The sequence below is a fragment of the Microcebus murinus genome, chromosome 3, assembly GCF_040939455.1.
Source record: "Microcebus murinus isolate Inina chromosome 3, M.murinus_Inina_mat1.0, whole genome shotgun sequence".
NCBI lineage: Eukaryota > Metazoa > Chordata > Mammalia > Primates > Cheirogaleidae > Microcebus > Microcebus murinus.
Genome location: NC_134106.1, coordinates 114,593,029 through 114,619,083, shown reverse-complemented (window position 1 = coordinate 114,619,083; position 26,055 = coordinate 114,593,029). Strand labels below are relative to the sequence as shown.

The 26,055-nt window shown below is 62.4% G+C and overlaps 6 pseudogenes; all 6 read right to left on the bottom strand.

Annotated features, from left to right (window-relative positions):
* Positions 1–2,885: 2,885 nt before the first annotated feature.
* Positions 2,886–3,004, bottom strand: LOC142870298 (uncharacterized; annotated as a pseudogene).
* Positions 3,005–6,826: 3,822 nt separating this feature from the next.
* Positions 6,827–6,945, bottom strand: LOC142870287 (uncharacterized; annotated as a pseudogene).
* A 3,822-nt stretch (positions 6,946–10,767) lies between these two features.
* Positions 10,768–10,886, bottom strand: LOC142870275 (uncharacterized; annotated as a pseudogene).
* Positions 10,887–14,708: 3,822 nt separating this feature from the next.
* Positions 14,709–14,827, bottom strand: LOC142870264 (uncharacterized; annotated as a pseudogene).
* Positions 14,828–18,648: 3,821 nt separating this feature from the next.
* Positions 18,649–18,767, bottom strand: LOC142870252 (uncharacterized; annotated as a pseudogene).
* Positions 18,768–22,589: 3,822 nt separating this feature from the next.
* Positions 22,590–22,708, bottom strand: LOC142870241 (uncharacterized; annotated as a pseudogene).
* Between the last annotated feature and the right edge of the window lie 3,347 nt (positions 22,709–26,055).

The window sequence follows — 26,055 nt, the reverse complement described above, 5'->3', positions numbered from 1 at the left end:
GAAGCCTTTCCCGAAGTGGAAGAAAGAAAGGAGCAAACAGAGACACCGGTAGCCCGCCCGGATCAGAGTCTGCCCCTGAGAGAAAGTACCCTGACCAGGTTCACCCGTGGGTGGGTCGCGAGCTAGCGGCACTCAGAAGAGCGAGGCCCGCAGTCTGTGCAGAAGACACCTGCACTCGGGTGTGTGTGGCGGCACAATTCACAAGCAGCTCCAGATGTTAAACCAAGGAGAAGCCAGGGAGTTCCCAACGCCCCAGGTGTCCTCAGCCCACGACTGGCTGCTGTGGGAATGCGAAGCCCGGCTCCTTGTCTCAGAGCGGGGCAACCAGGAGGTGTGATGTCCACCCCGGGGTTCCCAGGAGGATCAGACTGAAGCTGGGACTTGGCCTGAAAGTGTCCCCTCGCATGGCCACCCCCTTCCCCTTCCTGCTCCTCTACTCCTGGTGCCCCTCCATCCAGGGGCCAGACCTTAAAGAGTCACCCGCAAGAGAATCCTGGTCCCAAAGGAGCCTTCTGGGGGACCCCTGCTGAGAGAGGTTGTGGGCATGGCCCGCTGGGGCTCTGCCCGACCCAGGGCTGAGAGATGCAACCTCCCAGCTCTGGGTCCCTGCAGGAAGTGTTGGCAAGCACAGGGCCAGTCCTCCAAAGGCCCAGGTGCAGGGAGCCCAGGCCAAGCATCCCGTGGAAGAAGCCACATGCTGTGCCACCCCGGGGAACACCACTGCAGGCCACGGCCCTTCCCACCTCCTCCTCCTCCTCCTCCTCCTCCTCCTCCTCCTCCCACCCCGCCCCCGCCCCCACATGGCACAGGGCCCAGAGACACCTCAGACACTTGCTACCCAAAGTGCAAAGGGCATCAGTTGCTCCTCCAAACCCCCCCCCCAGCCCAGCAGACCACGTTGTCCAGCCAGCCCCCGGGCCTCCCTGGGGTGCCCAGCACAAAAGTGCAGACACCCACCGGACCCTCAATCTCAGTTTTCGGATGTTTTTGCCACTCTAAGGACCCGCAGGCCAGCTGGGCCTTCTGGCAGGACAGAGAGCCCCGGAATCCGACGTGGAGAGCTGGGTGTACGTCCCCATGAGGAGGCGGTCCCCACCTCCGCGGCTATCCCCTTGCGGGGAGCGGCAGCCGCGGGGCCTCAGAGAAGACACCAGGCTGGGCCCCCACGGCACAGCGGGAGCACGTCCCCCGCAGGCCACTTAGCGACGGCGGCCAGCCGGCGGACGGTTGGGTTGCACGAGACGCTGCGGCCGCCCTGCTACCGGGTTCCTGGGAGGGCGTCCTGGAACCAGCGTCCACACCAAGCCCTTGGAAGGCCCAGGCGACGGAGGAGCCCCGTCAGGCAGGGGCCGAGGACGGTGACGGCCCGGGCGGGGACGAGCGTGTCAGGCAGGGGCAGAGGACGGTGACAGGTGATAGGCCGGGCGGGAAGGAGTCAGTCAGGCAGGGGCCGTGGAGGAGACGGGCTGGGTAAGGGTTAGGGTTAGTGTCAGGGCACAAGTCACAATCGCAAAGACCTGGAAGCCACCCGAGTGCCCATCGACCCACGAGTGGGTAAATAAAATGTGGCGCGTGGACACCACGGAGTGCTATTCGGCTATGAGGAGCAGCGGTGAGGGGGCACCTCTCGTGGTTCTCCTGGCCAGAGCTGGAACCCGTTCCAGTAAGCCAAGTATCCCAAGAATGGACACACGAGCACCACGTGCTCGCGCTCACCAGCAAATGGGTACGAACCGATGGACACCTAAGTGGACACAGAGGAATCACCTTCTTCGGGTGGGTGTCGGGCGGGTGGGGGGAGGGGATGGGCATACACATCCATTAGGAATGGGGTGGGTACGCACCGACTGGGGGATGGGCGCACTTGAAGCTCTGACCCGAGGGGGGAGGCTGGGAGAGGGCAACGCACCCGACCTTAACATTGGTGCCCCCACAATATGCTGGAACAACATGAGAGGTAAATGAATAAGAACACGGGGGGGGAGGGGGGCACGGGCAACACATGTCACCTTAATACTTGGACTCCCATCATCTGCTTGAAAAGAGAGAGAAAAGAAAATGCAATAATAGAGATAAGAGACACTTTTTAAAAATAATGAATCCGGCCGGGCGCTGTGGCTCACGCCTGTAATCCTAGCTCTTGGGAGGCCGAGGCGGGCGGATTGCTCAAGGTCAGGAGTTCAAAACCAGCCTGAGCAAGAGCGAGACCCCGTCTCTACTATAAATAGAAAGAAATTAATTGGCCAACTGATATATATATAAAAAATTAGCGGGGCATGGTGGCGCATGCCTGCAGTCCCAGCTACCCTGGAGGCTGAGGCAGAAGGATCACTCGAGCCCAGGAGTTTGAAGTTGCTGTGAGCTAGGCTGACGCCACGGCACTCACTCTAGCCTGGGCAACAAACCGAGACTCTGTCTCAAAAAAAAAAAAAAAAAAAATGAATCCGAAGAGAAAAGTAAAAGGAGGCCTGTGGAGCAGGTCTGGGTGTGACTCCGGATCCCCGAACATCAGGTGCCACCACCAAAGATTCCTACGTGTAGCCCATAGAACCCCAAAAGCAACGGGAGGAGTTCTGGTCACATACTCCCTCAAAATGACATCCTGGCCTTCTTCTGGAACTCCCTCCCCTCTCAGACTCTCAAGGTTTCCTCCAGCGTGTCGGCTCCCACAGAGCAGACCTTTGGTCTGAGACCTGACTGTCCAGAAGCCACGCATGCTGCCGCGTGGCGGCGGTGTCACGGCTCGGGACAAGAGGAGGCCCAACGGCGCGGGCTGGGGCGCCAGGCACCGCGGCGGGCGCTGAGGGTGGGGGTCACCCCCACCCCGGGCCGCCCCCGCACTCCCAGAAACGCGACAGAACCAGAGGCAAAAAAAAAAAAGAAGAAGCCTACGGCACCCGGTATTCCCGGGCGGTCTCCCATCCAAGTTCTAACCAGGCCCGACCCTGCTTAGCTTCCGAGACCAGACGGGATCGGGCGCGTTCGGGGTGGTGTGGCCGTGGACGGCGGAGGGCGCCCCTGCCCCGCTCAAGAAGCCGAGCCTCTCTGCGCTTCCCCGCCGCCTCCTCCCGCCCCAGGCCCCGCGCCGGGTCGGGCCTGTTGAGTTCGCCGGCCGGGTCCCGCGGGCTCCGAGGGACGGGGGGTGACAGGCGGGGCGGGCAGGGAGCGGCGGGCCGGGGTTGGGGGCTGTCTCTGTACACACACACACTCACACTCACACTCACTCACTCACTCACACTCACACAAGATGCGCCTCCACGGCTGGACCCGCCCAGGTGGAGACCTTCCAGCCCCCCTCCTCTCCTCGCCTGGCCTCCTTCACCTCCCCGCCCCCCACCCCCAGCGCGCCGGGGCCGCAGACTGCGCACGGGCGGGAGGGGCGGGGCGCTCGCCCTTTGACCCCAGCCAGGGGCGGCCCTCCCCCACAACCCCTTTCAGCTGCGCCCCCCACCCTGTGGCCCGGCGGCCGCCTATTCCCCCGGGCCAGGGCTGGGGCACAGCGCACGGGGGAGGGGAGCCAGTGTATGGGGCGTCTCTCTCTCTCGGGATGTGTCCCATGGGTGGGGTGGGGTGGCGTGGTTTGTGGGGCGCTGAAGAAATCAGTCCCCTCCATCTCCTCCCTCTGGAAAACACCCAAGCCCTTGGAGAACTGCCCGCACCGCTACCGTGGGGGCCGGGACCCTCCTCTGTGTCCTCCTGTGGCCCAGTCCAAGGGGCCTGGGCCTGGCCGGGGCTGCACTGGACCCCAACCACCCTGGCGTGTGGACTCGCTAAAAATCGGCCATTAGATATTGGATTCCAGCGTCATTGAGGTCATTTCACTAATGAGTGCACCGCAAAGAGTTTCCTAATCCATCTGTGAGGGTGGCAACCGAAAGAGAATTTTAGAGCTGACAGAATAGGCGAGGAAAGGCATAGGAGATTTCCACACCCAGTAAGGAAGCCTTTCCCGAAGTGGAAGAAAGAAAGGAGCAAACAGAGACACCGGTAGCCCGCCCGGATCAGAGTCTGCCCCTGAGAGAAAGTACCCTGACCAGGTTCACCAGTGGGTGGGTCGCGAGCTAGCGGCACTCAGAAGAGCGAGGCCCGCAGTCTGTGCAGAAGACACCTGCACTCGGGTGTGTGTGGCGGCACAATTCACAAGCAGCTCCAGATGTTAAACCAAGGAGAAGCCAGGGAGTTCCCAACGCCCCAGGTGTCCTCAGCCCACGACTGGCTGCTGTGGGAATGCGAAGCCCGGCTCCTTGTCTCAGAGCGGGGCAACCAGGAGGTGTGATGTCCACCCCGGGGTTCCCAGGAGGATCAGACTGAAGCTGGGACTTGGCCTGAAAGTGTCCCCTCGCATGGCCACCCCCTTCCCCTTCCTGCTCCTCTACTCCTGGTGCCCCTCCATCCAGGGGCCAGACCTTAAAGAGTCACCCGCAAGAGAATCCTGGTCCCAAAGGAGCCTTCTGGGGGACCCCTGCTGAGAGAGGTTGTGGGCATGGCCCGCTGGGGCTCTGCCCGACCCAGGGCTGAGAGATGCAACCTCCCAGCTCTGGGTCCCTGCAGGAAGTGTTGGCAAGCACAGGGCCAGTCCTCCAAAGGCCCAGGTGCAGGGAGCCCAGGCCAAGCATCCCGTGGAAGAAGCCACATGCTGTGCCACCCCGGGGAACACCACTGCAGGCCACGGCCCTTCCCACCTCCTCCTCCTCCTCCTCCTCCTCCTCCTCCTCCTCCCACCCCGCCCCCGCCCCCACATGGCACAGGGCCCAGAGACACCTCAGACACTTGCTACCCAAAGTGCAAAGGGCATCAGTTGCTCCTCCAAACCCCCCCCCCAGCCCAGCAGACCACGTTGTCCAGCCAGCCCCCGGGCCTCCCTGGGGTGCCCAGCACAAAAGTGCAGACACCCACCGGACCCTCAATCTCAGTTTTCGGATGTTTTTGCCACTCTAAGGACCCGCAGGCCAGCTGGGCCTTCTGGCAGGACAGAGAGCCCCGGAATCCGACGTGGAGAGCTGGGTATACGTCCCCATGAGGAGGCGGTCCCCACCTCCGCGGCTATCCCCTTGCGGGGAGCGGCAGCCGCGGGGCCTCAGAGAAGACACCAGGCTGGGCCCCCACGGCACAGCGGGAGCACGTCCCCCGCAGGCCACTTAGCGACGGCGGCCAGCCGGCGGACGGTTGGGTTGCACGAGACGCTGCGGCCGCCCTGCTACCGGGTTCCTGGGAGGGCGTCCTGGAACCAGCGTCCACACCAAGCCCTTGGAAGGCCCAGGCGACGGAGGAGCCCCGTCAGGCAGGGGCCGAGGACGGTGACGGCCCGGGCGGGGACGAGCGTGTCAGGCAGGGGCAGAGGACGGTGACAGGTGATAGGCCGGGCGGGAAGGAGTCAGTCAGGCAGGGGCCGTGGAGGAGACGGGCTGGGTAAGGGTTAGGGTTAGTGTCAGGGCACAAGTCACAATCGCAAAGACCTGGAAGCCACCCGAGTGCCCATCGACCCACGAGTGGGTAAATAAAATGTGGCGCGTGGACACCACGGAGTGCTATTCGGCTATGAGGAGCAGCGGTGAGGGGGCACCTCTCGTGGTTCTCCTGGCCAGAGCTGGAACCCGTTCCAGTAAGCCAAGTATCCCAAGAATGGACACACGAGCACCACGTGCTCGCGCTCACCAGCAAATGGGTACGAACCGATGGACACCTAAGTGGACACAGAGGAATCACCTTCTTCGGGTGGGTGTCGGGCGGGTGGGGGGAGGGGATGGGCATACACATCCATTAGGAATGGGGTGGGTACGCACCGACTGGGGGATGGGCGCACTTGAAGCTCTGACCCGAGGGGGGAGGCTGGGAGAGGGCAACGCACCCGACCTTAACATTGGTGCCCCCACAATATGCTGGAACAACATGAGAGGTAAATGAATAAGAACACGGGGGGGGAGGGGGGCACGGGCAACACATGTCACCTTAATACTTGGACTCCCATCATCTGCTTGAAAAGAGAGAGAAAAGAAAATGCAATAATAGAGATAAGAGACACTTTTTAAAAATAATGAATCCGGCCGGGCGCTGTGGCTCACGCCTGTAATCCTAGCTCTTGGGAGGCCGAGGCGGGCGGATTTCTCAAGGTCAGGAGTTCAAAACCAGCCTGAGCAAGAGCGAGACCCCGTCTCTACTATAAATAGAAAGAAATTAATTGGCCAACTGATATATATATAAAAAATTAGCGGGGCATGGTGGCGCATGCCTGCAGTCCCAGCTACCCTGGAGGCTGAGGCAGAAGGATCACTCGAGCCCAGGAGTTTGAAGTTGCTGTGAGCTAGGCTGACGCCACGGCACTCACTCTAGCCTGGGCAACAAACCGAGACTCTGTCTCAAAAAAAAAAAAAAAAAAAAAATGAATCCGAAGAGAAAAGTAAAAGGAGGCCTGTGGAGCAGGTCTGGGTGTGACTCCGGATCCCCGAACATCAGGTGCCACCACCAAAGATTCCTACGTGTAGCCCATAGAACCCCAAAAGCAACGGGAGGAGTTCTGGTCACATACTCCCTCAAAATGACATCCTGGCCTTCTTCTGGAACTCCCTCCCCTCTCAGACTCTCAAGGTTTCCTCCAGCGTGTCGGCTCCCACAGAGCAGACCTTTGGTCTGAGACCTGACTGTCCAGAAGCCACGCATGCTGCCGCGTGGCGGCGGTGTCACGGCTCGGGACAAGAGGAGGCCCAACGGCGCGGGCTGGGGCGCCAGGCACCGCGGCGGGCGCTGAGGGTGGGGGTCACCCCCACCCCGGGCCGCCCCCGCACTCCCAGAAACGCGACAGAACCAGAGGCAAAAAAAAAAAAGAAGAAGCCTACGGCACCCGGTATTCCCGGGCGGTCTCCCATCCAAGTTCTAACCAGGCCCGACCCTGCTTAGCTTCCGAGACCAGACGGGATCGGGCGCGTTCGGGGTGGTGTGGCCGTGGACGGCGGAGGGCGCCCCTGCCCCGCTCAAGAAGCCGAGCCTCTCTGCGCTTCCCCGCCGCCTCCTCCCGCCCCAGGCCCCGCGCCGGGTCGGGCCTGTTGAGTTCGCCGGCCGGGTCCCGCGGGCTCCGAGGGACGGGGGGTGACAGGCGGGGCGGGCAGGGAGCGGCGGGCCGGGGTTGGGGGCTGTCTCTGTACACACACACACTCACACTCACACTCACTCACTCACTCACACTCACACAAGATGCGCCTCCACGGCTGGACCCGCCCAGGTGGAGACCTTCAAGCCCCCCTCCTCTCCTGGCCTGGCCTCCTTCACCTCCCCGCCCCCCACCCCCAGCGCGCCGGGGCCGCAGACTGCGCACGGGCGGGAGGGGCGGGGCGCTCGCCCTTTGACCCCAGCCAGGGGCGGCCCTCCCCCACAACCCCTTTCAGCTGCGCCCCCCACCCTGTGGCCCGGCGGCCGCCTATTCCCCCGGGCCAGGGCTGGGGCACAGCGCACGGGGGAGGGGAGCCAGTGTATGGGGCGTCTCTCTCTCTCGGGATGTGTCCCATGGGTGGGGTGGGGTGGCGTGGTTTGTGGGGCGCTGAAGAAATCAGTCCCCTCCATCTCCTCCCTCTGGAAAACACCCAAGCCCTTGGAGAACTGCCCGCACCGCTACCGTGGGGGCCGGGACCCTCCTCTGTGTCCTCCTGTGGCCCAGTCCAAGGGGCCTGGGCCTGGCCGGGGCTGCACTGGACCCCAACCACCCTGGCGTGTGGACTCGCTAAAAATCGGCCATTAGATATTGGATTCCAGCGTCATTGAGGTCATTTCACTAATGAGTGCACCGCAAAGAGTTTCCTAATCCATCTGTGAGGGTGGCAACCGAAAGAGAATTTTAGAGCTGACAGAATAGGCGAGGAAAGGCATAGGAGATTTCCACACCCAGTAAGGAAGCCTTTCCCGAAGTGGAAGAAAGAAAGGAGCAAACAGAGACACCGGTAGCCCGCCCGGATCAGAGTCTGCCCCTGAGAGAAAGTACCCTGACCAGGTTCACCAGTGGGTGGGTCGCGAGCTAGCGGCACTCAGAAGAGCGAGGCCCGCAGTCTGTGCAGAAGACACCTGCACTCGGGTGTGTGTGGCGGCACAATTCACAAGCAGCTCCAGATGTTAAACCAAGGAGAAGCCAGGGAGTTCCCAACGCCCCAGGTGTCCTCAGCCCACGACTGGCTGCTGTGGGAATGCGAAGCCCGGCTCCTTGTCTCAGAGCGGGGCAACCAGGAGGTGTGATGTCCACCCCGGGGTTCCCAGGAGGATCAGACTGAAGCTGGGACTTGGCCTGAAAGTGTCCCCTCGCATGGCCACCCCCTTCCCCTTCCTGCTCCTCTACTCCTGGTGCCCCTCCATCCAGGGGCCAGACCTTAAAGAGTCACCCGCAAGAGAATCCTGGTCCCAAAGGAGCCTTCTGGGGGACCCCTGCTGAGAGAGGTTGTGGGCATGGCCCGCTGGGGCTCTGCCCGACCCAGGGCTGAGAGATGCAACCTCCCAGCTCTGGGTCCCTGCAGGAAGTGTTGGCAAGCACAGGGCCAGTCCTCCAAAGGCCCAGGTGCAGGGAGCCCAGGCCAAGCATCCCGTGGAAGAAGCCACATGCTGTGCCACCCCGGGGAACACCACTGCAGGCCACGGCCCTTCCCACCTCCTCCTCCTCCTCCTCCTCCTCCTCCTCCTCCTCCCACCCCGCCCCCGCCCCCACATGGCACAGGGCCCAGAGACACCTCAGACACTTGCTACCCAAAGTGCAAAGGGCATCAGTTGCTCCTCCAAACCCCCCCCCCAGCCCAGCAGACCACGTTGTCCAGCCAGCCCCCGGGCCTCCCTGGGGTGCCCAGCACAAAAGTGCAGACACCCACCGGACCCTCAATCTCAGTTTTCGGATGTTTTTGCCACTCTAAGGACCCGCAGGCCAGCTGGGCCTTCTGGCAGGACAGAGAGCCCCGGAATCCGACGTGGAGAGCTGGGTATACGTCCCCATGAGGAGGCGGTCCCCACCTCCGCGGCTATCCCCTTGCGGGGAGCGGCAGCCGCGGGGCCTCAGAGAAGACACCAGGCTGGGCCCCCACGGCACAGCGGGAGCACGTCCCCCGCAGGCCACTTAGCGACGGCGGCCAGCCGGCGGACGGTTGGGTTGCACGAGACGCTGCGGCCGCCCTGCTACCGGGTTCCTGGGAGGGCGTCCTGGAACCAGCGTCCACACCAAGCCCTTGGAAGGCCCAGGCGACGGAGGAGCCCCGTCAGGCAGGGGCCGAGGACGGTGACGGCCCGGGCGGGGACGAGCGTGTCAGGCAGGGGCAGAGGACGGTGACAGGTGATAGGCCGGGCGGGAAGGAGTCAGTCAGGCAGGGGCCGTGGAGGAGACGGGCTGGGTAAGGGTTAGGGTTAGTGTCAGGGCACAAGTCACAATCGCAAAGACCTGGAAGCCACCCGAGTGCCCATCGACCCACGAGTGGGTAAATAAAATGTGGCGCGTGGACACCACGGAGTGCTATTCGGCTATGAGGAGCAGCGGTGAGGGGGCACCTCTCGTGGTTCTCCTGGCCAGAGCTGGAACCCGTTCCAGTAAGCCAAGTATCCCAAGAATGGACACACGAGCACCACGTGCTCGCGCTCACCAGCAAATGGGTACGAACCGATGGACACCTAAGTGGACACAGAGGAATCACCTTCTTCGGGTGGGTGTCGGGCGGGTGGGGGGAGGGGATGGGCATACACATCCATTAGGAATGGGGTGGGTACGCACCGACTGGGGGATGGGCGCACTTGAAGCTCTGACCCGAGGGGGGAGGCTGGGAGAGGGCAACGCACCCGACCTTAACATTGGTGCCCCCACAATATGCTGGAACAACATGAGAGGTAAATGAATAAGAACACGGGGGGGGAGGGGGGCACGGGCAACACATGTCACCTTAATACTTGGACTCCCATCATCTGCTTGAAAAGAGAGAGAAAAGAAAATGCAATAATAGAGATAAGAGACACTTTTTAAAAATAATGAATCCGGCCGGGCGCTGTGGCTCACGCCTGTAATCCTAGCTCTTGGGAGGCCGAGGCGGGCGGATTGCTCAAGGTCAGGAGTTCAAAACCAGCCTGAGCAAGAGCGAGACCCCGTCTCTACTATAAATAGAAAGAAATTAATTGGCCAACTGATATATATATAAAAAATTAGCGGGGCATGGTGGCGCATGCCTGCAGTCCCAGCTACCCTGGAGGCTGAGGCAGAAGGATCACTCGAGCCCAGGAGTTTGAAGTTGCTGTGAGCTAGGCTGACGCCACGGCACTCACTCTAGCCTGGGCAACAAACCGAGACTCTGTCTCAAAAAAAAAAAAAAAAAAAAAATGAATCCGAAGAGAAAAGTAAAAGGAGGCCTGTGGAGCAGGTCTGGGTGTGACTCCGGATCCCCGAACATCAGGTGCCACCACCAAAGATTCCTACGTGTAGCCCATAGAACCCCAAAAGCAACGGGAGGAGTTCTGGTCACATACTCCCTCAAAATGACATCCTGGCCTTCTTCTGGAACTCCCTCCCCTCTCAGACTCTCAAGGTTTCCTCCAGCGTGTCGGCTCCCACAGAGCAGACCTTTGGTCTGAGACCTGACTGTCCAGAAGCCACGCATGCTGCCGCGTGGCGGCGGTGTCACGGCTCGGGACAAGAGGAGGCCCAACGGCGCGGGCTGGGGCGCCAGGCACCGCGGCGGGCGCTGAGGGTGGGGGTCACCCCCACCCCGGGCCGCCCCCGCACTCCCAGAAACGCGACAGAACCAGAGGCAAAAAAAAAAAAGAAGAAGCCTACGGCACCCGGTATTCCCGGGCGGTCTCCCATCCAAGTTCTAACCAGGCCCGACCCTGCTTAGCTTCCGAGACCAGACGGGATCGGGCGCGTTCGGGGTGGTGTGGCCGTGGACGGCGGAGGGCGCCCCTGCCCCGCTCAAGAAGCCGAGCCTCTCTGCGCTTCCCCGCCGCCTCCTCCCGCCCCAGGCCCCGCGCCGGGTCGGGCCTGTTGAGTTCGCCGGCCGGGTCCCGCGGGCTCCGAGGGACGGGGGGTGACAGGCGGGGCGGGCAGGGAGCGGCGGGCCGGGGTTGGGGGCTGTCTCTGTACACACACACACTCACACTCACACTCACTCACTCACTCACACTCACACAAGATGCGCCTCCACGGCTGGACCCGCCCAGGTGGAGACCTTCAAGCCCCCCTCCTCTCCTGGCCTGGCCTCCTTCACCTCCCCGCCCCCCACCCCCAGCGCGCCGGGGCCGCAGACTGCGCACGGGCGGGAGGGGCGGGGCGCTCGCCCTTTGACCCCAGCCAGGGGCGGCCCTCCCCCACAACCCCTTTCAGCTGCGCCCCCCACCCTGTGGCCCGGCGGCCGCCTATTCCCCCGGGCCAGGGCTGGGGCACAGCGCACGGGGGAGGGGAGCCAGTGTATGGGGCGTGTCTCTCTCTCTCGGGATGTGTCCCATGGGTGGGGTGGGGTGGCGTGGTTTGTGGGGCGCTGAAGAAATCAGTCCCCTCCATCTCCTCCCTCTGGAAAACACCCAAGCCCTTGGAGAACTGCCCGCACCGCTACCGTGGGGGCCGGGACCCTCCTCTGTGTCCTCCTGTGGCCCAGTCCAAGGGGCCTGGGCCTGGCCGGGGCTGCACTGGACCCCAACCACCCTGGCGTGTGGACTCGCTAAAAATCGGCCATTAGATATTGGATTCCAGCGTCATTGAGGTCATTTCACTAATGAGTGCACCGCAAAGAGTTTCCTAATCCATCTGTGAGGGTGGCAACCGAAAGAGAATTTTAGAGCTGACAGAATAGGCGAGGAAAGGCATAGGAGATTTCCACACCCAGTAAGGAAGCCTTTCCCGAAGTGGAAGAAAGAAAGGAGCAAACAGAGACACCGGTAGCCCGCCCGGATCAGAGTCTGCCCCTGAGAGAAAGTACCCTGACCAGGTTCACCAGTGGGTGGGTCGCGAGCTAGCGGCACTCAGAAGAGCGAGGCCCGCAGTCTGTGCAGAAGACACCTGCACTCGGGTGTGTGTGGCGGCACAATTCCCAAGCAGCTCCAGATGTTAAACCAAGGAGAAGCCAGGGAGTTCCCAACGCCCCAGGTGTCCTCAGCCCACGACTGGCTGCTGTGGGAATGCGAAGCCCGGCTCCTTGTCTCAGAGCGGGGCAACCAGGAGGTGTGATGTCCACCCCGGGGTTCCCAGGAGGATCAGACTGAAGCTGGGACTTGGCCTGAAAGTGTCCCCTCGCATGGCCACCCCCTTCCCCTTCCTGCTCCTCTACTCCTGGTGCCCCTCCATCCAGGGGCCAGACCTTAAAGAGTCACCCGCAAGAGAATCCTGGTCCCAAAGGAGCCTTCTGGGGGACCCCTGCTGAGAGAGGTTGTGGGCATGGCCCGCTGGGGCTCTGCCCGACCCAGGGCTGAGAGATGCAACCTCCCAGCTCTGGGTCCCTGCAGGAAGTGTTGGCAAGCACAGGGCCAGTCCTCCAAAGGCCCAGGTGCAGGGAGCCCAGGCCAAGCATCCCGTGGAAGAAGCCACATGCTGTGCCACCCCGGGGAACACCACTGCAGGCCACGGCCCTTCCCACCTCCTCCTCCTCCTCCTCCTCCTCCTCCTCCTCCTCCCACCCCGCCCTCGCCCCCACATGGCACAGGGCCCAGAGACACCTCAGACACTTGCTACCCAAAGTGCAAAGGGCATCAGTTGCTCCTCCAAACCCCCCCCCCAGCCCAGCAGACCACGTTGTCCAGCCAGCCCCCGGGCCTCCCTGGGGTGCCCAGCACAAAAGTGCAGACACCCACCGGACCCTCAATCTCAGTTTTCGGATGTTTTTGCCACTCTAAGGACCCGCAGGCCAGCTGGGCCTTCTGGCAGGACAGAGAGCCCCGGAATCCGACGTGGAGAGCTGGGTATACGTCCCCATGAGGAGGCGGTCCCCACCTCCGCGGCTATCCCCTTGCGGGGAGCGGCAGCCGCGGGGCCTCAGAGAAGACACCAGGCTGGGCCCCCACGGCACAGCGGGAGCACGTCCCCCGCAGGCCACTTAGCGACGGCGGCCAGCCGGCGGACGGTTGGGTTGCACGAGACGCTGCGGCCGCCCTGCTACCGGGTTCCTGGGAGGGCGTCCTGGAACCAGCGTCCACACCAAGCCCTTGGAAGGCCCAGGCGACGGAGGAGCCCCGTCAGGCAGGGGCCGAGGACGGTGACGGCCCGGGCGGGGACGAGCGTGTCAGGCAGGGGCAGAGGACGGTGACAGGTGATAGGCCGGGCGGGAAGGAGTCAGTCAGGCAGGGGCCGTGGAGGAGACGGGCTGGGTAAGGGTTAGGGTTAGTGTCAGGGCACAAGTCACAATCGCAAAGACCTGGAAGCCACCCGAGTGCCCATCGACCCACGAGTGGGTAAATAAAATGTGGCGCGTGGACACCACGGAGTGCTATTCGGCTATGAGGAGCAGCGGTGAGGGGGCACCTCTCGTGGTTCTCCTGGCCAGAGCTGGAACCCGTTCCAGTAAGCCAAGTATCCCAAGAATGGACACACGAGCACCACGTGCTCGCGCTCACCAGCAAATGGGTACGAACCGATGGACACCTAAGTGGACACAGAGGAATCACCTTCTTCGGGTGGGTGTCGGGCGGGTGGGGGGAGGGGATGGGCATACACATCCATTAGGAATGGGGTGGGTACGCACCGACTGGGGGATGGGCGCACTTGAAGCTCTGACCCGAGGGGGGAGGCTGGGAGAGGGCAACGCACCCGACCTTAACATTGGTGCCCCCACAATATGCTGGAACAACATGAGAGGTAAATGAATAAGAACACGGGGGGGGAGGGGGGCACGGGCAACACATGTCACCTTAATACTTGGACTCCCATCATCTGCTTGAAAAGAGAGAGAAAAGAAAATGCAATAATAGAGATAAGAGACACTTTTTAAAAATAATGAATCCGGCCGGGCGCTGTGGCTCACGCCTGTAATCCTAGCTCTTGGGAGGCCGAGGCGGGCGGATTGCTCAAGGTCAGGAGTTCAAAACCAGCCTGAGCAAGAGCGAGACCCCGTCTCTACTATAAATAGAAAGAAATTAATTGGCCAACTGATATATATATAAAAAATTAGCGGGGCATGGTGGCGCATGCCTGCAGTCCCAGCTACCCTGGAGGCTGAGGCAGAAGGATCACTCGAGCCCAGGAGTTTGAAGTTGCTGTGAGCTAGGCTGACGCCACGGCACTCACTCTAGCCTGGGCAACAAACCGAGACTCTGTCTCAAAAAAAAAAAAAAAAAAAATGAATCCGAAGAGAAAAGTAAAAGGAGGCCTGTGGAGCAGGTCTGGGTGTGACTCCGGATCCCCGAACATCAGGTGCCACCACCAAAGATTCCTACGTGTAGCCCATAGAACCCCAAAAGCAACGGGAGGAGTTCTGGTCACATACTCCCTCAAAATGACATCCTGGCCTTCTTCTGGAACTCCCTCCCCTCTCAGACTCTCAAGGTTTCCTCCAGCGTGTCGGCTCCCACAGAGCAGACCTTTGGTCTGAGACCTGACTGTCCAGAAGCCACGCATGCTGCCGCGTGGCGGCGGTGTCACGGCTCGGGACAAGAGGAGGCCCAACGGCGCGGGCTGGGGCGCCAGGCACCGCGGCGGGCGCTGAGGGTGGGGGTCACCCCCACCCCGGGCCGCCCCCGCACTCCCAGAAACGCGACAGAACCAGAGGCAAAAAAAAAAAAGAAGAAGCCTACGGCACCCGGTATTCCCGGGCGGTCTCCCATCCAAGTTCTAACCAGGCCCGACCCTGCTTAGCTTCCGAGACCAGACGGGATCGGGCGCGTTCGGGGTGGTGTGGCCGTGGACGGCGGAGGGCGCCCCTGCCCCGCTCAAGAAGCCGAGCCTCTCTGCGCTTCCCCGCCGCCTCCTCCCGCCCCAGGCCCCGCGCCGGGTCGGGCCTGTTGAGTTCGCCGGCCGGGTCCCGCGGGCTCCGAGGGACGAGGGGTGACAGGCGGGGCGGGCAGGGAGCGGCGGGCCGGGGTTGGGGGCTGTCTCTGTACACACACACACTCACACTCACACTCACTCACTCACTCACACTCACACAAGATGCGCCTCCACGGCTGGACCCGCCCAGGTGGAGACCTTCAAGCCCCCCTCCTCTCCTCGCCTGGCCTCCTTCACCTCCCCGCCCCCCACCCCCAGCGCGCCGGGGCCCGCAGACTGCGCACGGGCGGGAGGGGCGGGGCGCTCGCCCTTTGACCCCAGCCAGGGGCGGCCCTCCCCCACAACCCCTTTCAGCTGCGCCCCCCACCCTGTGGCCCGGCGGCCGCCTATTCCCCCGGGCCAGGGCTGGGGCACAGCGCACGGGGGAGGGGAGCCAGTGTATGGGGCGTCTCTCTCTCTCTCGGGATGTGTCCCATGGGTGGGGTGGGGTGGCGTGGTTTGTGGGGCGCTGAAGAAATCAGTCCCCTCCATCTCCTCCCTCTGGAAAACACCCAAGCCCTTGGAGAACTGCCCGCACCGCTACCGTGGGGGCCGGGACCCTCCTCTGTGTCCTCCTGTGGCCCAGTCCAAGGGGCCTGGGCCTGGCCGGGGCTGCACTGGACCCCAACCACCCTGGCGTGTGGACTCGCTAAAAATCGGCCATTAGATATTGGATTCCAGCGTCATTGAGGTCATTTCACTAATGAGTGCACCGCAAAGAGTTTCCTAATCCATCTGTGAGGGTGGCAACCGAAAGAGAATTTTAGAGCTGACAGAATAGGCGAGGAAAGGCATAGGAGATTTCCACACCCAGTAAGGAAGCCTTTCCCGAAGTGGAAGAAAGAAAGGAGCAAACAGAGACACCGGTAGCCCGCCCGGATCAGAGTCTGCCCCTGAGAGAAAGTACCCTGACCAGGTTCACCAGTGGGTGGGTCGCGAGCTAGCGGCACTCAGAAGAGCGAGGCCCGCAGTCTGTGCAGAAGACACCTGCACTCGGGTGTGTGTGGCGGCACAATTCACAAGCAGCTCCAGATGTTAAACCAAGGAGAAGCCAGGGAGTTCCCAACGCCCCAGGTGTCCTCAGCCCACGACTGGCTGCTGTGGGAATGCGAAGCCCGGCTCCTTGTCTCAGAGCGGGGCAACCAGGAGGTGTGATGTCCACCCCGGGGTTCCCAGGAGGATCAGACTGAAGCTGGGACTTGGCCTGAAAGTGTCCCCTCGCATGGCCACCCCCTTCCCCTTCCTGCTCCTCTACTCCTGGTGCCCCTCCATCCAGGGGCCAGACCTTAAAGAGTCACCCGCAAGAGAATCCTGGTCCCAAAGGAGCCTTCTGGGGGACCCCTGCTGAGAGAGGTTGTGGGCATGGCCCGCTGGGGCTCTGCCCGACCCAGGGCTGAGAGATGCAACCTCCCAGCTCTGGGTCCCTGCAGGAAGTGTTGGCAAGCACAGGGCCAGTCCTCCAAAGGCCCAGGTGCAGGGAGCCCAGGCCAAGCATCCCGTGGAAGAAGCCACATGCTGTGCCACCCCGGGGAACACCACTGCAGGCCACGGCCCTTCCCACCTCCTCCTCCTCCTCCTCCTCCTCCTCCTCCTCCTCCCACCCCGCCCCCGCCCCCACATGGCACAGGGCCCAGAGACACCTCAGACACTTGCTACCCAAAGTGCAAAGGGCATCAGTTGCTCCTCCAAACCCCCCCCCCAGCCCAGCAGACCACGTTGTCCAGCCAGCCCCCGGGCCTCCCTGGGGTGCCCAGCACAAAAGTGCAGACACCCACCGGACCCTCAATCTCAGTTTTCGGATGTTTTTGCCACTCTAAGGACCCGCAGGCCAGCTGGGCCTTCTGGCAGGACAGAGAGCCCCGGAATCCGACGTGGAGAGCTGGGTATACGTCCCCATGAGGAGGCGGTCCCCACCTCCGCGGCTATCCCCTTGCGGGGAGCGGCAGCCGCGGGGCCTCAGAGAAGACACCAGGCTGGGCCCCCACGGCACAGCGGGAGCACGTCCCCCGCAGGCCACTTAGCGACGGCGGCCAGCCGGCGGACGGTTGGGTTGCACGAGACGCTGCGGCCGCCCTGCTACCGGGTTCCTGGGAGGGCGTCCTGGAACCAGCGTCCACACCAAGCCCTTGGAAGGCCCAGGCGACGGAGGAGCCCCGTCAGGCAGGGGCCGAGGACGGTGACGGCCCGGGCGGGGACGAGCGTGTCAGGCAGGGGCAGAGGACGGTGACAGGTGATAGGCCGGGCGGGAAGGAGTCAGTCAGGCAGGGGCCGTGGAGGAGACGGGCTGGGTAAGGGTTAGGGTTAGTGTCAGGGCACAAGTCACAATCGCAAAGACCTGGAAGCCACCCGAGTGCCCATCGACCCACGAGTGGGTAAATAAAATGTGGCGCGTGGACACCACGGAGTGCTATTCGGCTATGAGGAGCAGCGGTGAGGGGGCACCTCTCGTGGTTCTCCTGGCCAGAGCTGGAACCCGTTCCAGTAAGCCAAGTATCCCAAGAATGGACACACGAGCACCACGTGCTCGCGCTCACCAGCAAATGGGTACGAACCGATGGACACCTAAGTGGACACAGAGGAATCACCTTCTTCGGGTGGGTGTCGGGCGGGTGGGGGGAGGGGATGGGCATACACATCCATTAGGAATGGGGTGGGTACGCACCGACTGGGGGATGGGCGCACTTGAAGCTCTGACCCGAGGGGGGAGGCTGGGAGAGGGCAACGCACCCGACCTTAACATTGGTGCCCCCACAATATGCTGGAACAACATGAGAGGTAAATGAATAAGAACACGGGGGGGGAGGGGGGCACGGGCAACACATGTCACCTTAATACTTGGACTCCCATCATCTGCTTGAAAAGAGAGAGAAAAGAAAATGCAATAATAGAGATAAGAGACACTTTTTAAAAATAATGAATCCGGCCGGGCGCTGTGGCTCACGCCTGTAATCCTAGCTCTTGGGAGGCCGAGGCGGGCGGATTGCTCAAGGTCAGGAGTTCAAAACCAGCCTGAGCAAGAGCGAGACCCCGTCTCTACTATAAATAGAAAGAAATTAATTGGCCAACTGATATATATATAAAAAATTAGCGGGGCATGGTGGCGCATGCCTGCAGTCCCAGCTACCCTGGAGGCTGAGGCAGAAGGATCACTCGAGCCCAGGAGTTTGAAGTTGCTGTGAGCTAGGCTGACGCCACGGCACTCACTCTAGCCTGGGCAACAAACCGAGACTCTGTCTCAAAAAAAAAAAAAAAAAATGAATCCGAAGAGAAAAGTAAAAGGAGGCCTGTGGAGCAGGTCTGGGTGTGACTCCGGATCCCCGAACATCAGGTGCCACCACCAAAGATTCCTACGTGTAGCCCATAGAACCCCAAAAGCAACGGGAGGAGTTCTGGTCACATACTCCCTCAAAATGACATCCTGGCCTTCTTCTGGAACTCCCTCCCCTCTCAGACTCTCAAGGTTTCCTCCAGCGTGTCGGCTCCCACAGAGCAGACCTTTGGTCTGAGACCTGACTGTCCAGAAGCCACGCATGCTGCCGCGTGGCGGCGGTGTCACGGCTCGGGACAAGAGGAGGCCCAACGGCGCGGGCTGGGGCGCCAGGCACCGCGGCGGGCGCTGAGGGTGGGGGTCACACCCACCCCGGGCCGCCCCCGCACTCCCAGAAACGCGACAGAACCAGAGGCAAAAAAAAAAAAGAAGAAGCCTACGGCACCCGGTATTCCCGGGCGGTCTCCCATCCAAGTTCTAACCAGGCCCGACCCTGCTTAGCTTCCGAGACCAGACGGGATCGGGCGCGTTCGGGGTGGTGTGGCCGTGGACGGCGGAGGGCGCCCCTGCCCCGCTCAAGAAGCCGAGCCTCTCTGCGCTTCCCCGCCGCCTCCTCCCGCCCCAGGCCCCGCGCCGGGTCGGGCCTGTTGAGTTCGCCGGCCGGGTCCCGCGGGCTCCGAGGGACGGGGGGTGACAGGCGGGGCGGGCAGGGAGCGGCGGGCCGGGGTTGGGGGCTGTCTCTGTACACACACACACTCACACTCACACTCACTCACTCACTCACACTCACACAAGATGCGCCTCCACGGCTGGACCCGCCCAGGTGGAGACCTTCAAGCCCCCCTCCTCTCCTCGCCTGGCCTCCTTCACCTCCCCGCCCCCCACCCCCAGCGCGCGGGGGCCGCAGACTGCGCACGGGCGGGAGGGGCGGGGCGCTCGCCCTTTGACCCCAGCCAGGGGCGGCCCTCCCCCACAACCCCTTTCAGCTGCGCCCCCCACCCTGTGGCCCGGCGGCCGCCTATTCCCCCGGGCCAGGGCTGGGGCACAGCGCACGGGGGAGGGGAGCCAGTGTATGGGGCGTCTCTCTCTCTCGGGATGTGTCCCATGGGTGGGGTGGGGTGGCGTGGTTTGTGGGGCGCTGAAGAAATCAGTCCCCTCCATCTCCTCCCTCTGGAAAACACCCAAGCCCTTGGAGAACTGCCCGCACCGCTACCGTGGGGGCCGGGACCCTCCTCTGTGTCCTCCTGTGGCCCAGTCCAAGGGGCCTGGGCCTGGCCGGGGCTGCACTGGACCCCAACCACCCTGGCGTGTGGACTCGCTAAAAATCGGCCATTAGATATTGGATTCCAGCGTCATTGAGGTCATTTCACTAATGAGTGCACCGCAAAGAGTTTCCTAATCCATCTGTGAGGGTGGCAACCGAAAGAGAATTTTAGAGCTGACAGAATAGGCGAGGAAAGGCATAGGAGATTTCCACACCCAGTAAGGAAGCCTTTCCCGAAGTGGAAGAAAGAAAGGAGCAAACAGAGACACCGGTAGCCCGCCCGGATCAGAGTCTGCCCCTGAGAGAAAGTACCCTGACCAGGTTCACCAGTGGGTGGGTCGCGAGCTAGCGGCACTCAGAAGAGCGAGGCCCGCAGTCTGTGCAGAAGACACCTGCACTCGGGTGTGTGTGGCGGCACAATTCACAAGCAGCTCCAGATGTTAAACCAAGGAGAAGCCAGGGAGTTCCCAACGCCCCAGGTGTCCTCAGCCCACGACTGGCTGCTGTGGGAATGCGAAGCCCGGCTCCTTGTCTCAGAGCGGGGCAACCAGGAGGTGTGATGTCCACCCCGGGGTTCCCAGGAGGATCAGACTGAAGCTGGGACTTGGCCTGAAAGTGTCCCCTCGCATGGCCACCCCCTTCCCCTTCCTGCTCCTCTACTCCTGGTGCCCCTCCATCCAGGGGCCAGACCTTAAAGAGTCACCCGCAAGAGAATCCTGGTCCCAAAGGAGCCTTCTGGGGGACCCCTGCTGAGAGAGGTTGTGGGCATGGCCCGCTGGGGCTCTGCCCGACCCAGGGCTGAGAGATGCAACCTCCCAGCTCTGGGTCCCTGCAGGAAGTGTTGGCAAGCACAGGGCCAGTCCTCCAAAGGCCCAGGTGCAGGGAGCCCAGGCCAAGCATCCCGTGGAAGAAGCCACATGCTGTGCCACCCCGGGGAACACCACTGCAGGCCACGGCCCTTCCCACCTCCTCCTCCTCCTCCTCCTCCTCCTCCTCCTCCTCCCACCCCGCCCCCGCCCCCACATGGCACAGGGCCCAGAGACACCTCAGACACTTGCTACCCAAAGTGCAAAGGGCATCAGTTGCTCCTCCAAACCCCCCCCCCAGCCCAGCAGACCACGTTGTCCAGCCAGCCCCCGGGCCTCCCTGGGGTGCCCAGCACAAAAGTGCAGACACCCACCGGACCCTCAATCTCAGTTTTCGGATGTTTTTGCCACTCTAAGGACCCGCAGGCCAGCTGGGCCTTCTGGCAGGACAGAGAGCCCCGGAATCCGACGTGGAGAGCTGGGTATACGTCCCCATGAGGAGGCGGTCCCCACCTCCGCGGCTATCCCCTTGCGGGGAGCGGCAGCCGCGGGGCCTCAGAGAAGACACCAGGCTGGGCCCCCACGGCACAGCGGGAGCACGTCCCCCGCAGGCCACTTAGCGACGGCGGCCAGCCGGCGGACGGTTGGGTTGCACGAGACGCTGCGGCCGCCCTGCTACCGGGTTCCTGGGAGGGCGTCCTGGAACCAGCGTCCACACCAAGCCCTTGGAAGGCCCAGGCGACGGAGGAGCCCCGTCAGGCAGGGGCCGAGGACGGTGACGGCCCGGGCGGGGACGAGCGTGTCAGGCAGGGGCAGAGGACGGTGACAGGTGATAGGCCGGGCGGGAAGGAGTCAGTCAGGCAGGGGCCGTGGAGGAGACGGGCTGGGTAAGGGTTAGGGTTAGTGTCAGGGCACAAGTCACAATCGCAAAGACCTGGAAGCCACCCGAGTGCCCATCGACCCACGAGTGGGTAAATAAAATGTGGCGCGTGGACACCACGGAGTGCTATTCGGCTATGAGGAGCAGCGGTGAGGGGGCACCTCTCGTGGTTCTCCTGGCCAGAGCTGGAACCCGTTCCAGTAAGCCAAGTATCCCAAGAATGGACACACGAGCACCACGTGCTCGCGCTCACCAGCAAATGGGTACGAACCGATGGACACCTAAGTGGACACAGAGGAATCACCTTCTTCGGGTGGGTGTCGGGCGGGTGGGGGGAGGGGATGGGCATACACATCCATTAGGAATGGGGTGGGTACGCACCGACTGGGGGATGGGCGCACTTGAAGCTCTGACCCGAGGGGGGAGGCTGGGAGAGGGCAACGCACCCGACCTTAACATTGGTGCCCCCACAATATGCTGGAACAACATGAGAGGTAAATGAATAAGAACACGGGGGGGGAGGGGGGCACGGGCAACACATGTCACCTTAATACTTGGACTCCCATCATCTGCTTGAAAAGAGAGAGAAAAGAAAATGCAATAATAGAGATAAGAGACACTTTTTAAAAATAATGAATCCGGCCGGGCGCTGTGGCTCACGCCTGTAATCCTAGCTCTTGGGAGGCCGAGGCGGGCGGATTGCTCAAGGTCAGGAGTTCAAAACCAGCCTGAGCAAGAGCGAGACCCCGTCTCTACTATAAATAGAAAGAAATTAATTGGCCAACTGATATATATATAAAAAATTAGCGGGGCATGGTGGCGCATGCCTGCAGTCCCAGCTACCCTGGAGGCTGAGGCAGAAGGATCACTCGAGCCCAGGAGTTTGAAGTTGCTGTGAGCTAGGCTGACGCCACGGCACTCACTCTAGCCTGGGCAACAAACCGAGACTCTGTCTCAAAAAAAAAAAAAAAAAAAAAATGAATCCGAAGAGAAAAGTAAAAGGAGGCCTGTGGAGCAGGTCTGGGTGTGACTCCGGATCCCCGAACATCAGGTGCCACCACCAAAGATTCCTACGTGTAGCCCATAGAACCCCAAAAGCAACGGGAGGAGTTCTGGTCACATACTCCCTCAAAATGACATCCTGGCCTTCTTCTGGAACTCCCTCCCCTCTCAGACTCTCAAGGTTTCCTCCAGCGTGTCGGCTCCCACAGAGCAGACCTTTGGTCTGAGACCTGACTGTCCAGAAGCCACGCATGCTGCCGCGTGGCGGCGGTGTCACGGCTCGGGACAAGAGGAGGCCCAACGGCGCGGGCTGGGGCGCCAGGCACCGCGGCGGGCGCTGAGGGTGGGGGTCACCCCCACCCCGGGCCGCCCCCGCACTCCCAGAAACGCGACAGAACCAGAGGCAAAAAAAAAAAAGAAGAAGCCTACGGCACCCGGTATTCCCGGGCGGTCTCCCATCCAAGTTCTAACCAGGCCCGACCCTGCTTAGCTTCCGAGACCAGACGGGATCGGGCGCGTTCGGGGTGGTGTGGCCGTGGACGGCGGAGGGCGCCCCTGCCCCGCTCAAGAAGCCGAGCCTCTCTGCGCTTCCCCGCCGCCTCCTCCCGCCCCAGGCCCCGCGCCGGGTCGGGCCTGTTGAGTTCGCCGGCCGGGTCCCGCGGGCTCCGAGGGACGGGGGGTGACAGGCGGGGCGGGCAGGGAGCGGCGGGCCGGGGTTGGGGGCTGTCTCTGTACACACACACACTCACACTCACACTCACTCACTCACTCACACTCACACAAGATGCGCCTCCACGGCTGGACCCGCCCAGGTGGAGACCTTCAAGCCCCCCTCCTCTCCTGGCCTGGCCTCCTTCACCTCCCCGCCCCCCACCCCCAGCGCGCCGGGGCCGCAGACTGCGCACGGGCGGGAGGGGCGGGGCGCTCGCCCTTTGACCCCAGCCAGGGGCGGCCCTCCCCCACAACCCCTTTCAGCTGCGCCCCCCACCCTGTGGCCCGGCGGCCGCCTATTCCCCCGGGCCAGGGCTGGGGCACAGCGCACGGGGGAGGGGAGCCAGTGTATGGGGCGTGTCTCTCTCTCTCGGGATGTGTCCCATGGGTGGGGTGGGGTGGCGTGGTTTGTGGGGCGCTGAAGAAATCAGTCCCCTCCATCTCCTCCCTCTGGAAAACACCCAAGCCCTTGGAGAACTGCCCGCACCGCTACCGTGGGGGCCGGGACCCTCCTCTGTGTCCTCCTGTGGCCCAGTCCAAGGGGCCTGGGCCTGGCCGGGGCTGCACTGGACCCCAACCACCCTGGCGTGTGGACTCGCTAAAAATCGGCCATTAGATATTGGATTCCAGCGTCATTGAGGTCATTTCACTAATGAGTGCACCGCAAAGAGTTTCCTAATCCATCTGTGAGGGTGGCAACCGAAAGAGAATTTTAGAGCTGACAGAATAGGCGAGGAAAGGCATAGGAGATTTCCACACCCAGTAAGGAAGCCTTTCCCGAAGTGGAAGAAAGAAAGGAGCAAACAGAGACACCGGTAGCCCGCCCGGATCAGAGTCTGCCCCTGAGAGAAAGTACCCTGACCAGGTTCACCAGTGGGTGGGTCGCGAGCTAGCGGCACTCAGAAGAGCGAGGCCCGCAGTCTGTGCAGAAGACACCTGCACTCGGGTGTGTGTGGCGGCACAATTCACAAGCAGCTCCAGATGTTAAACCAAGGAGAAGCCAGGGAGTTCCCAACGCCCCAGGTGTCCTCAGCCCACGACTGGCTGCTGTGGGAATGCGAAGCCCGGCTCCTTGTCTCAGAGCGGGGCAACCAGGAGGTGTGATGTCCACCCCGGGGTTCCCAGGAGGATCAGACTGAAGCTGGGACTTGGCCTGAAAGTGTCCCCTCGCATGGCCACCCCCTTCCCCTTCCTGCTCCTCTACTCCTGGTGCCCCTCCATCCAGGGGCCAGACCTTAAAGAGTCACCCGCAAGAGAATCCTGGTCCCAAAGGAGCCTTCTGGGGGACCCCTGCTGAGAGAGGTTGTGGGCATGGCCCGCTGGGGCTCTGCCCGACCCAGGGCTGAGAGATGCAACCTCCCAGCTCTGGGTCCCTGCAGGAAGTGTTGGCAAGCACAGGGCCAGTCCTCCAAAGGCCCAGGTGCAGGGAGCCCAGGCCAAGCATCCCGTGGAAGAAGCCACATGCTGTGCCACCCCGGGGAACACCACTGCAGGCCACGGCCCTTCCCACCTCCTCCTCCTCCTCCTCCTCCTCCTCCTCCTCCTCCCACCCCGCCCTCGCCCCCACATGGCACAGGGCCCAGAGACACCTCAGACACTTGCTACCCAAAGTGCAAAGGGCATCAGTTGCTCCTCCAAACCCCCCCCCCAGCCCAGCAGACCACGTTGTCCAGCCAGCCCCCGGGCCTCCCTGGGGTGCCCAGCACAAAAGTGCAGACACCCACCGGACCCTCAATCTCAGTTTTCGGATGTTTTTGCCACTCTAAGGACCCGCAGGCCAGCTGGGCCTTCTGGCAGGACAGAGAGCCCCGGAATCCGACGTGGAGAGCTGGGTATACGTCCCCATGAGGAGGCGGTCCCCACCTCCGCGGCTATCCCCTTGCGGGGAGCGGCAGCCGCGGGGCCTCAGAGAAGACACCAGGCTGGGCCCCCACGGCACAGCGGGAGCACGTCCCCCGCAGGCCACTTAGCGACGGCGGCCAGCCGGCGGACGGTTGGGTTGCACGAGACGCTGCGGCCGCCCTGCTACCGGGTTCCTGGGAGGGCGTCCTGGAACCAGCGTCCACACCAAGCCCTTGGAAGGCCCAGGCGACGGAGGAGCCCCGTCAGGCAGGGGCCGAGGACGGTGACGGCCCGGGCGGGGACGAGCGTGTCAGGCAGGGGCAGAGGACGGTGACAGGTGATAGGCCGGGCGGGAAGGAGTCAGTCAGGCAGGGGCCGTGGAGGAGACGGGCTGGGTAAGGGTTAGGGTTAGTGTCAGGGCACAAGTCACAATCGCAAAGACCTGGAAGCCACCCGAGTGCCCATCGACCCACGAGTGGGTAAATAAAATGTGGCGCGTGGACACCACGGAGTGCTATTCGGCTATGAGGAGCAGCGGTGAGGGGGCACCTCTCGTGGTTCTCCTGGCCAGAGCTGGAACCCGTTCCAGTAAGCCAAGTATCCCAAGAATGGACACACGAGCACCACGTGCTCGCGCTCACCAGCAAATGGGTACGAACCGATGGACACCTAAGTGGACACAGAGGAATCACCTTCTTCGGGTGGGTGTCGGGCGGGTGGGGGGAGGGGATGGGCATACACATCCATTAGGAATGGGGTGGGTACGCACCGACTGGGGGATGGGCGCACTTGAAGCTCTGACCCGAGGGGGGAGGCTGGGAGAGGGCAACGCACCCGACCTTAACATTGGTGCCCCCACAATATGCTGGAACAACATGAGAGGTAAATGAATAAGAACACGGGGGGGGGAGGGGGGCACGGGCAACACATGTCACCTTAATACTTGGACTCCCATCATCTGCTTGAAAAGAGAGAGAAAAGAAAATGCAATAATAGAGATAAGAGACACTTTTTAAAAATAATGAATCCGGCCGGGCGCTGTGGCTCACGCCTGTAATCCTAGCTCTTGGGAGGCCGAGGCGGGCGGATTGCTCAAGGTCAGGAGTTCAAAACCAGCCTGAGCAAGAGCGAGACCCCGTCTCTACTATAAATAGAAAGAAATTAATTGGCCAACTGATATATATATAAAAAATTAGCGGGGCATGGTGGCGCATGCCTGCAGTCCCAGCTACCCTGGAGGCTGAGGCAGAAGGATCACTCGAGCCCAGGAGTTTGAAGTTGCTGTGAGCTAGGCTGACGCCACGGCACTCACTCTAGCCTGGGCAACAAACCGAG